Below are 11640 nucleotides of genomic sequence, written 5' to 3'. Positions count from 1 at the left end.
CCAAACTGTATTCACGAAAGAGTTCTTTGTTCCTGTTCCGTATGAATAGTACACAGTGTGAGCATAATTTACAATTAAAAACTATAATAAAACTTTGTGTGATAGATCAAAAGACGATATGGCCGAGAAGCTTTTAAAATGGTACGGAGTCTGCAGGAATGGCTCATTAAATTATGTCTTTGAGATGCTCAAGGCACCGAAGTTTTAAACGAGATCTCTTACGGTTTTTTTTTAATTCACCTATTGCGTTTATTGGGTGGTCGCGAGATATTGTGTGTTACACACTTTCACAGTTTTTTCTGACTCTCTGGGACTTGCCTATACACACATCATATTAAAAATGGATCCAAGAGTTGGGTTGCTGCATTTCAGGTGACTTTTCTGTTTTCTTTTTTCCAAATCTCAGCTCACTGATTTCAAGTTGATTTTTTTTGCTATTTTAAAAAGTGGCTTTTGACGTTGATCGTCGACACAATATAGCACTCAGAAATAAGGAAAGAAATATATTTTTTTTCAGTTTACCAGCTAATCTTAAGCAACATTCATACCCCAACTGATTTCTATGAGCCCCACAAGTCGTAGAAGAGTATGAATATAACAGAACTGCAGGAGTTTAAATGTATTTTTGAAATTTCTCCGCCTGTTGCTACTTGCGCGTATTATGTTCTTTGCCCAATACTAGTGATGAGTTATCTTCAGGAAACATTTTTCCGAAAGCACTTGGGATAAGCTTTCAGGTAGAGCGACAGAAACTGTTGCTAACAGAAAATAAATCATAGCCAATAGAGTTCACCAAAGCGGCCTTCCTCTTGGATATAACGGCAGTTATATCCACTGCACTTACAAATATGCGATACGCACTTACATATAAAATTACGCCGGGCACTGTTCTCCCAAACATCTTAGAAAATGCAGTACAGAATATTTCAGCAATATGTGAAAGACAGTTAAAGTTAAATAAATGGATCGATTTTGCAACTAACTTCCTCCTACTAAGTGGATCCATCGTGGAACCAGAGTAGGAGTGTAGGCTGAGAAGCAATGGCGGCTCCGACAGATGGGGAATGACGCCAGACAATGGCTCGCCCGCAAAACCGCTGAGGAACACTGGGCGAAGATCGAAAAGATGCGAGGGCGTTTTTGCAGGCTTGTTGGTGCAATACTGCAATTGGTTTTAGCGCTCTCTCCTGTCAACATCGTTTCTTCCTGTGCTGTGGGTTTGAGCTTGCAACCGATTCCAATCGAAAAGATATGTGAAGTTATGGTTTCTCGTCCGCTGCGAGAACAACCTGCTGCAAAGGCCGATGTCTACTTTGCACTTAATGCAAGATTAGTTAGGAGTACATTGATGGATGCGTGATTGGCTGTGGAGCGCCTTCCAGGAGAAGAGCTTCGCATCGCTCAAGTCATTAGACTCAACGGTCGAAATTTCACCGACTGCAGGATGAGTGCGCCTCGCACAAATCAGCGTGATTCCCTCATGGCAGGTTACTGTGGCCAAGAGGTGTGGGCTCCCGGCGTGCGCTGATTTTTGGACACAGTGCGAGGTTGACGGCACCTCGTAGCGCATAGAGGTCGCTGCTTTAGCCTTTCCTTTTTTGAAATTCGTTCGTTCGTGTTTTCCATTGTGATGTGATTGTATTTTCGTAAAGCCTTCAATAAGCAGCGAATGTATCAACTGCGCATGCCGAGAGCACCGCTTAAGATTTTTGGGGGTACGTGAAGTACAATTTGGCGATCTGCACCGATCCAGATGATGTAAACAGCTTCTGACAGACACGTATATTCAAGTGTTGCTCTCACTGTATCTGCCCTTATTTATTTAATGATTGGGACTCTTATATGCAAGTTGTGGAGGCCGAGCCATTTTTTATTGATAGTCTATGCCTTACTGTACTTACTCTATTTGCTTGTGCCGATTAAACACTTATTACAGATCGTCTATACAAGGCTTTCATTACAGCCTGAGCGCCCCACAGCACACCTTGGCAATTACTAGAAAAAAAATGAAATGAAGTTGGGGAGGGGTCCCCTTTGTGCGAATCCACAACAGATATTTCCTGCCAGTGGCATATCTCACCTTCCACACGTCGGCCTCTGGTCTCGCCTCTCTTGGCTCGGTCGAGTTGGCTCGTCCCATCTGCATGGCCCTCTCCCTGTTTCGTACTCCGCACGTCTTCTTCGCCGAAACTGTGGCGACCCCGCACCTTCTGCATAAGACATATTTGCTCTGCCAATTGCACTCTGAGCAGTTGCGTCGCTTAAGAAGAGGCACATAAAAGCATGTTGAGGGAAAGCGGTGCCATTTGCATTGCATACCTGTCGTTGTATGCTGTCTGTTGCTGGTTTCGTGGTTACTTGTACTTCCCGTAGTGAGTCGCAAGCACGATTCGTCTGCAGTGATGACCAAGAAAAAAAAAATTTTCTCACATTCATGTGCTGCTAAACAATGTACTATGGAAATAATAAACTGCTTGCATTTCGGTTTGTCCGGAGATATTTGTCGTCTACAACACGACAACAAACAAGTCCGGTCTTAATCTTTATTTCCGCGAGCGATCGCCCGTATTTATAACGTATTCTGTCCAATTCCCTTCATTCTGACAGTATTTCATGTTAAAAACCAGCTGTGACCTCTTCGGCGGCCTCCTATACCAGGGCTGCAGGGCCTCAGATTAAGAAATGTTATGTCGTTTCGTTTCATTGTATTGCACAACGCAACTTCAAACAACGTATGTGGCATGTCATTTGTGCCGGTAACTTCCAGCGCTCAACAACTAGCCTAAAGGAGAAAATTCGAGCGTTTGTTCGAATGCCGAATTCAAATTTCATGTTTGACCGTCCAGTAATGTCCGAGCAACAGTGTACTACTTTCTTCCATTGGCATCTTAATTGGCATCTGCTACTTTCTGTAGAGCTTCCCTAATAGTTTCTACTTCTCCCCTACATCTACACATGATAACACATGCTGCCTGTCGCTTCCAAACTATTTACCTCAACCGTTTTTCATACGCAATAGTACTTTTCTCGCATGATTTACACGTTGAACATCCCTTGAACCCCTTCATTGATCAGTCCTAGTATCATCTCTCCTTAAGGCTACAATGTCGGGTGTCCTTGTTACTGTAAGCGTAAGATTTCAGCCACATCACAGACATAGGACATTGTTGGCGAACGTGCATTTTTCTAGTTTTCACGAATCCCTTCGTATTTCGCATTTGTTCCAATCCGAACGAGCGCTATTTCAAAGGTGTCGTGTCCGGTCGCTGTGTTGAATGCAGCGAAATACGCACACGGTACTTTTAGACTTCGTTTATTTAAAGCCGATGAGGGTGCGACCAGCGTCGACCGAGGCAGGAGCCGAACTGGCCGCCCGAAGAAAGGAGGGAGTGGAGAAGCGTCCACGGCAGGGAGTGGCTTCCCAGAACAGGAGGAGGGTGCGGGGGCGCACCGTGGGGGGGCATCCGGCGACAGCGTGCGACGAGGGGCAAGCGGTCGTTAGGAGGGGATGCGAGTGGTCGTTAGGAGGAGGATTGAGTGGTCGTTAGGAGGAGGATGCGAACTGTCGTTAGGAGGGGAATGCGAGTGGTCGTTAGGAGGGGGCGCACACACACAAAAGCAATATGGGGACACAACACTTCCTTCCCCCTTAGAAAGTTGCCTGGTATCGTGCAGGGGGTCGGCGCTCACGCGTGGAGGCGCGCTGGCTTTGTGCGCTCGGGGGAGAAACACTTGTAGGCTGGCTGTTGTTCGCTGTGTCTCCTAGGTCTGTCCTGGGCGAAGTCTCTTCTTCCGGGAAGAGGTGCCAGGCTATGTGGGAAGATGGTGCACGTGTTCTCTCCGCTGGCGGACAGCTCTCAGACGGCGTCGTAAATCTACGCAGCTGGTTGAGATGTCGGCGTGCTACTGTGCCATGTATGTTGACGAGCCAAGAGCGCAGGCCTATGCGTCTGACAATTGTAGCTTCCTCCCAGCGTGGCTTTTTCAGAAACTGTCGGGCGAGGACGCGCTGCCCCTCATTAAGCGTGCCGCAGCGCGGAATTGCTTTTTCTTCCCGGAACGTCTCTGCCTTTGGCTCGGGGAGGATGGCTGTGAGCTGGGTTCGCATTTCACGCTCGAACATCATTTTCGAGGGGGTCTCGCCTGTTGTGCTCTGAACCGTCGTGTGCTGCTTGAAGAGAAAGCGCGCAAGGCGGCGCTGCAGCGAGCCTGTCTGATCTCTTTCAAGGGCGCGTTTTAGCTCGGCTACGTAGCGCTCGGCTTGTCCGTTTGTCGCTGGGTGGTAGGGAGCCGATGTAACTGATGAGATCCCGTTGTCGCGATAAAACTTGAGGATCTCCGCAGACACAAACGGTGTTCCGTTGTCCGACACTACCTTGCGCGGCAGGCCGAACGTTGCAAATAGTGATCGGAGGTTGTCAATGACTGCTGCCGAAGTCGTCTGTCCCATTTGCCTTATCTCAAGCCACTTTCTGTAGGCATCTACGACCACAAGGAAAGTGCAGCCCTCAATTGGTCCTGCAAAATCAATGTGCAGTGTGTGCCATGGTGTGTCTGGCTTTTCCCATTCTGGGACAGGAGCTTTCGGCGGGGCGCTCCGGCTGCTCTGGCAAGGCTTGCATTCTCGCACCACTGTTTCGATGTCGTTGTCAATGCCAGGCCACCACATGTAGCTTCTGGAACACTTTTTCATTGCAACGATGCCCCGATGTCCGGCGTGGATGAGAGACATAGCTTGTGCGCGTAGTTCTCTCGGCATCACAACTCGGGACCCAAATATGATGCAGCCGCGATGGGTGCTCAACTCTGTAGCTCGCCTGCGGTAAGCGTCGAAGTTGTCCCCTTTGAGTTTATGCACGTTGCCTTGTTGAACAGCTGTGTAAACTAGCCGGAGAGCTGCGCACTTCTGCGTAGATGCTGCAACTGTGCCTGCTGTAAGCGGAGGTTCTGGCAGTGCTTCGAACATCAGAACGTCTCCTGGTGGAAATGGTTCGTCAACAGTTGCGTCTAGTGGCAGACGGCTTAGCGCATCGGCGTTTTGATGTTTACTGCATATCATCACGCCTAGTGGAGAAAACCAGTTTCTCCCTAGAAGGCTTGATCCTGTGCCCTTCACAACAAGCAGAGGTAGCGTATGGGTCTGGCCGTTGTAGTTAACCTGCACGTTGGCAGAGCCCAATAGTGGCAGATTCTGTCCTGACCACGTTCGCAGGTGCGTGTCGTCTTGTTGCAGGGCGGGTGCGTCAGATGGCCATGAAGTTCGGAACGTGTCCTCACTGATCAGAGTACAGGCTGCGCCGGAGTCCACCTCGAACTTAATCAGCTGGTGATGTACGCTTACTTCTGTAAAAATCTTCGGTCGCGTGCCGAGATTCATGGTGTTCAGGTCGTACAACACAGATGGTGTTGCTGATGTTGTTCCATGGAGATCAGATAGCGGCGTATTCTCTGAGGCGTTGACGCTGTGATTAGGCTGGGAAGGTGACTTTATCTTGGCAAGTCTCCGTTTCGTAATGCATGCTCTTTCGATATGCCCTCGCTTGTGGCAAAAATTACACGTGGCTGACTGGAATCGACATCCCTGGGGGTTGTGTTGGTCGTCACACCGCCAGCAGCGTTGTGCCTTTTTGACCGATTTTACAACAACAGAAGGCTTGCGCACCTGGTTGCTTGTCTGGTGTACCGGCTCGGTGTTCCGGCGAATCCCTCTCTGCTGGTGACCGGCGCTCTCCGCTCGAACGGCGATGTCGTAAGCTTTGCTGAATGTGAGGTCCTTCTCAGCGAACAGGCGCTGCTGCAGTGACTCGTCACTCAGTCCGCACACAAATCTGTCGCGTAACATCACGTCCAAGGGAAGCATGGTGGTGTTAGCAGAAGAAGCTGCGTCTCCCTCCTGCCCGGTAGCTGTTGTCGACAGCGTTCCAAAATTGCAGTCGGCAGCGAGCTTCTTGAGCGCGGCTACGTAGGCGCTCACAGTTTCTCCTCCCAGTTGATCTCGTCGTTGGAAGCGAGCCCGGCTGTAGACCTCGGATGGCCTTGGGTCGTAGTGCTTTTGCAGCGCTTTTACGATGTCGTCGTAAGACACTGCCGCTGGTGTGCTTGGCTGAATAAGGGCGCAGACAGTATCGTAGGTCTGCTCCCCGCACAGCGTCAGCAGGTTGGCCCTCTTCAAGGCTGGGTCTGTGATGTTGTTAGCCTCAAAGTAGAACTGGAGGCATCCAACCCACGATGACCACGATGAGCCGTTGAATTCTGGTATCTGATTGGGAAACCCTCGCGTAGCCATGGCTTGTCAATAGCGTTGCGTAGCGCGGGTCGAATCCACTCTCTCGTCGCCACTGTCGTGTCCGGTCGCTGTGTTGAATGCAGCGAAAGACGCACACGGTACTTTTAGACTTCGTTTATTTAAAGCCGATGAGGGTGCGACCAGCGTCGACCGAGGCAGGAGCCGAACTGGCCGCCCGAAGAAAGGAGGGAGTGGAGAAGCGTCCACGGCAGGGAGTGGCTTCCCAGAACAGGAGGAGGGTGCGGGGGCGCACCGTGGGGGGGCATCCGGCGACAGCGTGCGACGAGGGGCAAGCGGTCGTTAGGAGGGGATGCGAGTGGTCGTTAGGAGGAGGATTGAGTGGTCGTTAGGAGGAGGATGCGAACTGTCGTTAGGAGGGGAATGCGAGTGGTCGTTAGGAGGGGGCGCACACACACAAAAGCAATATGGGGACACAACAAAAGGCAACTGCAATCGCCGCGGTGGCTCAGTGGTTAGGGTGCTCGGCTGCTGACGCGAAAGACGCGGGTTCGATCCCGGCCGCGGCGGCCGAATTTCTTTGGAGGAGAAATTCTAGAGGCCCGCGTACTGTGCGATGTCAGTGCACGTTAAAGACCCCATGTGGTCGAAATTTCCGGAGCCCTTCACTACGGCGTCTCTCATAGCCTGAGTCGCTTTGAGACGTTAAACCCCATAAACCAAACCAATCATTTTCTATGCAGTCTCCACGAAGCTTGCGGCGGTTGCATTTCGATGGAGCCGAAGCGTAAAAAACACGGGTGTGCTCTGCGATCTTAGCGCAGGTTAAAGAATCCTATGTGGTCTACATTAAAACCTTACGTGGCCTCTTAACATTACTCCCCTCATGTCATCTTCCTTAATTCGCTGCAATGTTCTCAATTCAATTTGAATCCTGTTGATTAACCTGGAAGTTACAGGTGCTGCAAGGACCAATAATGCTTTATTGCGCCACGCATCAGGGGGTAGCCGCATCCAAGCAAAACTGCGGGTTTCGTCCCAAAGCGCGAGCCAGAAAAACCTCGGGGACACCTAATTCTATTATGTGTTGGCAATGTGTTAGCAGTCGAAGCTGTTGCTGATGCATAAGCAAGGGAAATGCGCAAAAAAAAAACATGGACGAAATGAGCAGAAGAACAGCCTTAAGAGCTGGTACTTAAAAGGGTGCTTAAGACCTGCGTTCTAAACGTCCTGTAAGAAATCATAGAAAAACAAATATGCATGTGTTAAGACAAACTTTATTCAAATTTAGAAGCGATGAAGGCGGATAGGGTAGTGTACGCCTGAATTTCTGGCATTTCTTGGAACTTACTGAATATGACATAATTGATGGACAAAATACAAGAACACCAACAGAAACCACCAGCGCAATGTGTTTGAGAACATACGCGTAACTTTATATCCGACAGCGATTACTTCTCGAGGAGAGCAAGTTTTAACGAGTTAATGTCACAGCACGATCACAGCCTAGTTTCTATGTACAACATTTTTTGTGTCAGGGTTTTCTTAGGAACCGCATTTCAGCTCCCAATGCATCGCACTAAATAATAAGCCAGACAGGCTTGCCTCAAAAAGGCGCCCCTTTTTTCTTCACTTGTGCACCGGCAGGTTTCCACTGAATGACTTCAAACACTAAAGAGTACCTGCTATAGGGCCTTTGCGGATGCATGAAAAATTACTTGGTCCTTTAGTTGAAAGTGTGTTTGTCCTCTACGTCGCTTCACGAGCGGAACTTGGTTAATCTTCGCGGTGGCGAGTGAATGCAGTTCAGAGAGCAATCATAGTTGGCTGTTTCATCTTCGTTGTCACATGATGAGACAATGAGTGACAGTATTTTCTATCACGTTTCTTTGCTTAAGCAGCAGCTGCAGACCAGAAACCTGAACTATTGCTATATGCGTGCTTTCCTCCACATGGTTACAATTGGTTACAAATTTGCCACGGCAGCTTGCTTACTCAAATTTCGTTGGCTATCTTAGTCCCGTGTGCCAAATTCCAGCGAAACTTGTTACGCTGTGCACATCAGGTGAACAAAAAAAGGACAACGGCGAAACAGGAACGCACAGTGCGGTTGCACCTGAGTGACTAAAGGTATTCTTGATGAATGCGATGTCATGTGTAAACATTTAAATTCTTTTTATTGTATTAAGTAGGCAGGGCGTCAAGTTTGGTAATAAAGTAGAACAGGCAGCCTTCAGCTGGATAAGCAAATTCATAAGATGAGAGCCGAAGTTTAGATATATATCCATGGTTTATTTTTATAGGGATTTAACGTCTCAGAGCAGGCGATGAAAGACGCCGTATTAAAGGGCTCCAGAGTTTTCAATCCCCTCTGGTTGGATAACAAAGTTTCTCACAGTACATGGGCCTGTGGACGTTCGCCTTCATCTAAATGCGGCCGTTGTGGACGGGATATAAACCCGCTCCTTACTGTCAGCAGCCCAATGCCATAAACGCTGAGTCGCTGCGGCGGCTGATTTATATCCTTGTAAAAAGTATTATCGAATGAATGTACCTTCGTGGTACGAAATATAAATGGTCGATAATGGTAGAAGGTCGTGCCATCCTCTCAAATTTTTTTCACTATCAAGAACTTATCTTCAAGGTGCAATCTTGATCTGATCTGTCACACAGTATAAAAAAATTACATGACTGTTTTAACGTTATTTTTTAATTGAATGCAATTTTTCACATCTGTTGGAAATTAACACACAGATGCACAACAATCAGCTGACTGCGCTGGGACGCGTACACACAGACAGCAACGACGCAAGCGTGTGGCTTTGAATGCATTGCGTGCTCTCGCGAATCTTGGAAAAATTCACAACAGCATGCGACCAGCAGCCGCACTCTGACGCACCTACTACATACCACATCTAATGAAAAAAATGCCCGTGCTTCGCTTATCAAACGACACGCCGTGCTCTCGGATTATCGCGAGTTGGGTAAACACGCAGTAATGCGACCGCAGACAATGAATCCTGCATGTTGATTGAGATCTGACGTGAGCGCGGGGAATTCTACGTACGTCAACTGCCTCCTGCGCGTCGTAAGTGCAAAAGAATAAATGTACGTTTCGTCCAACTGTAGACACCCGTCCGCCAGGAGTTGCTGCCGGCAAGGGATGTGGGCATAATCTCGATATAAGCTCAAATGAGTTTGTTGAACGTTTTTCTCTAGGAAACGCGTGCAGTGTACAAATTTAGCTGGCTGTCGATTCTGTATGCAACAGCTTCACCGACGAGAGCCAACACTCGGTTAAACGGCGCTATAATGCGCCCTCGTGGGTCGCCGCCTCACTTTTGCTTGGGCTTGCTCGATGATCTGCGTTCTGAAGTTTTTCTCTTAACTGAGTCAAATGCGCAGAGATGTACGCAACTGGTACTTATCGAAGTTTTTTCAGCATGTCTCAAAAAATATGTGCCTTTAAATGTGCTGTGCAGAAAACAAGGAAGCCTATACGCTCCTATCGGACTTCACACTTAGACCGTATGCATACATACAGTCGCGTGTCAGATCGCGTACTCACAGCGGAATTTCCGGCCGCTCTTGAGAAAGGCCTAGCTAATAATGTTAATATTAGATGGGTCTAACCGACTTAACAGGAGAAATATTTCGTGAACGCGAATTCGAAGCATGCGACTGTAATACGAAGCTAGCGCTTGTGTTTGATCGATGACACGCACGCGCACAAACGCACACAAACGCACACACGCTCTCGCACACACACAAACACATGCACCAGAGTAAATAAACAAACAGCTAACAGATAAACAAAAAGCGCGAACTGTTGGAAAAGGTGCCATTGCAGGTGATACTTGCGATGTGCACCGCAACCTTGTCGAAGGTAGCGAGTTTGTCGAGCTTAAGATCGTAGAAAACTTCGCACGAAGTACCCCGGCCCTTCTAGGCCATATAAAAATGGCTTCGAAGCGAGCGCTGCCAGCACAAAAACATCCTAACAAGTGCGACTGTTTTCTAGAATAGCAGAAATAGACAACGACTGAGATTGATAAACACAGACAGGCGCTGACTTGCAACTGAAGGCTTATTTCTTGGACCGTGGAAATAAATAGATCAGGCTCCAAATAGGAATAACAAAACATAGGGGTGATGCACACTTGTCCATCTACACTAAAAAAAGCCAAAATGGTAAAACAGCATTACTTTCGTGCAGATAGAAATTGTAATTATTTGGCAGACAATGCTAAGGAGCAACTACTGACACGTGCGCCCTTTAACCGGGTGATTTGAGCGGCTCCAATAATTTCTCGAGTTAGCGTGTTTGGGTGTGTACTCAAAACTTTTTTCTGTTGTGAGTATGGCTGGCAGGTTTAGCTTTCACAACCTCGGCAGTGGATACCGAGATGCCCTTTGATTGTATTCTGAAAATTGTTATTGTGTTCTTTCAGGCTCTCGTTCAGGCATCTGCCCGTCTGGCCGACGTGTTATTTTCCACACGAAAGTGGAATGGAGTAGATGATTTCTTCTTGGCAGGCAACAAAATGATTCTAATGCTTTACGGTGCAATTATGTCCTTGTCCTTGGTCCTTGTCTATTTCACGCTGTTCTTCTTGCAAATGGTATCCCAACTCGCTCAAGCATCAGTCCTCAGCCCGCAACGGCTCCAGAAAAACGAACCGGTTCTGTGCAGCCACTGGAGGTGCGCGTAGCAACGCCAGAAAAAGGAGCGGCTGGTTCTGCACCTTGGCAACCCACGGGTAGGGCACAGGCAACTAGAGGTGGATAATTGAAGAGACCCACTGTATATCTACCGCGACGTTCGTTGGAATAGAATTCCCCGCTGAGCTAGTTGTGCTGTCGCGATTAGTGCATCCACTGAATCTGGCGGAGATGCAATAGCGAAGGAAGCTCCTAGGGCTCACTTGGGTTTGCAGAGGTCTCTGCAGCGTGGTCCCCCCGTAAAATTCTTGCCTAACTGCAAACAGGTCAGCGGAAGCCTAGGCAAGCCAGGACCGCAAAGTATAGCCGCGAACGCTGAACCAGTACGAGAGTATAACGAAACAAGGACTTACGGGTTCCATGACGAGAGGCCTGCCGGCTCCTAAAAAAGCGAATGAGAACGTGCAGGAATTAATTGAGTCTTACTACTAACGATGATGGTGATAGAAATAATCTCTTCACCTGTGTTTCAAGCATTCACAAGTTCACCGGATGGCAGCGCATGAGGTGGATAGCATTGAGTAATTACTCCCTTATTTCAAAGAAGACAAAAACGAAAGACGAAGAAATTTAAACGCGGTTCTGTGTCCACTATGCGTATTTAGCCATTACTCCGGATTATTAGACCATTTTTGGTTGCTGCGCCACTACTCCTGCTATTTATTAAAACAGCT

At 48.2% G+C, this 11640-nt stretch overlaps 1 long non-coding RNA gene across 1 annotated transcript in view; it reads right to left on the bottom strand.

Annotated features, from left to right (window-relative positions):
* Positions 1-1957: 1957 nt before the first annotated feature.
* Positions 1958-11640, bottom strand: part of LOC149356095 (uncharacterized) — a 37185-nt gene continuing 27502 nt past the window's right edge. The window contains exons 3-6 of the long non-coding RNA XR_016289358.1: positions 11320-11348; positions 2320-2394; positions 2081-2210; positions 1958-1995 (exon numbers count right to left, since the gene is read on the bottom strand). This is a non-coding gene — a long non-coding RNA (uncharacterized LOC149356095). The remainder of the gene's footprint in view (positions 1996-2080; positions 2211-2319; positions 2395-11319; positions 11349-11640) is intronic.

Source organism: Amblyomma mixtum, chromosome 3 (assembly GCF_055824585.1).
Source record: "Amblyomma mixtum isolate Tamu chromosome 3, ASM5582458v1, whole genome shotgun sequence".
Taxonomy (NCBI): domain Eukaryota; kingdom Metazoa; phylum Arthropoda; class Arachnida; order Ixodida; family Ixodidae; genus Amblyomma; species Amblyomma mixtum.
The sequence above is the reverse complement of the archived record's forward strand: the minus strand, read 5'-3'. Positions and strand labels throughout refer to the sequence as shown.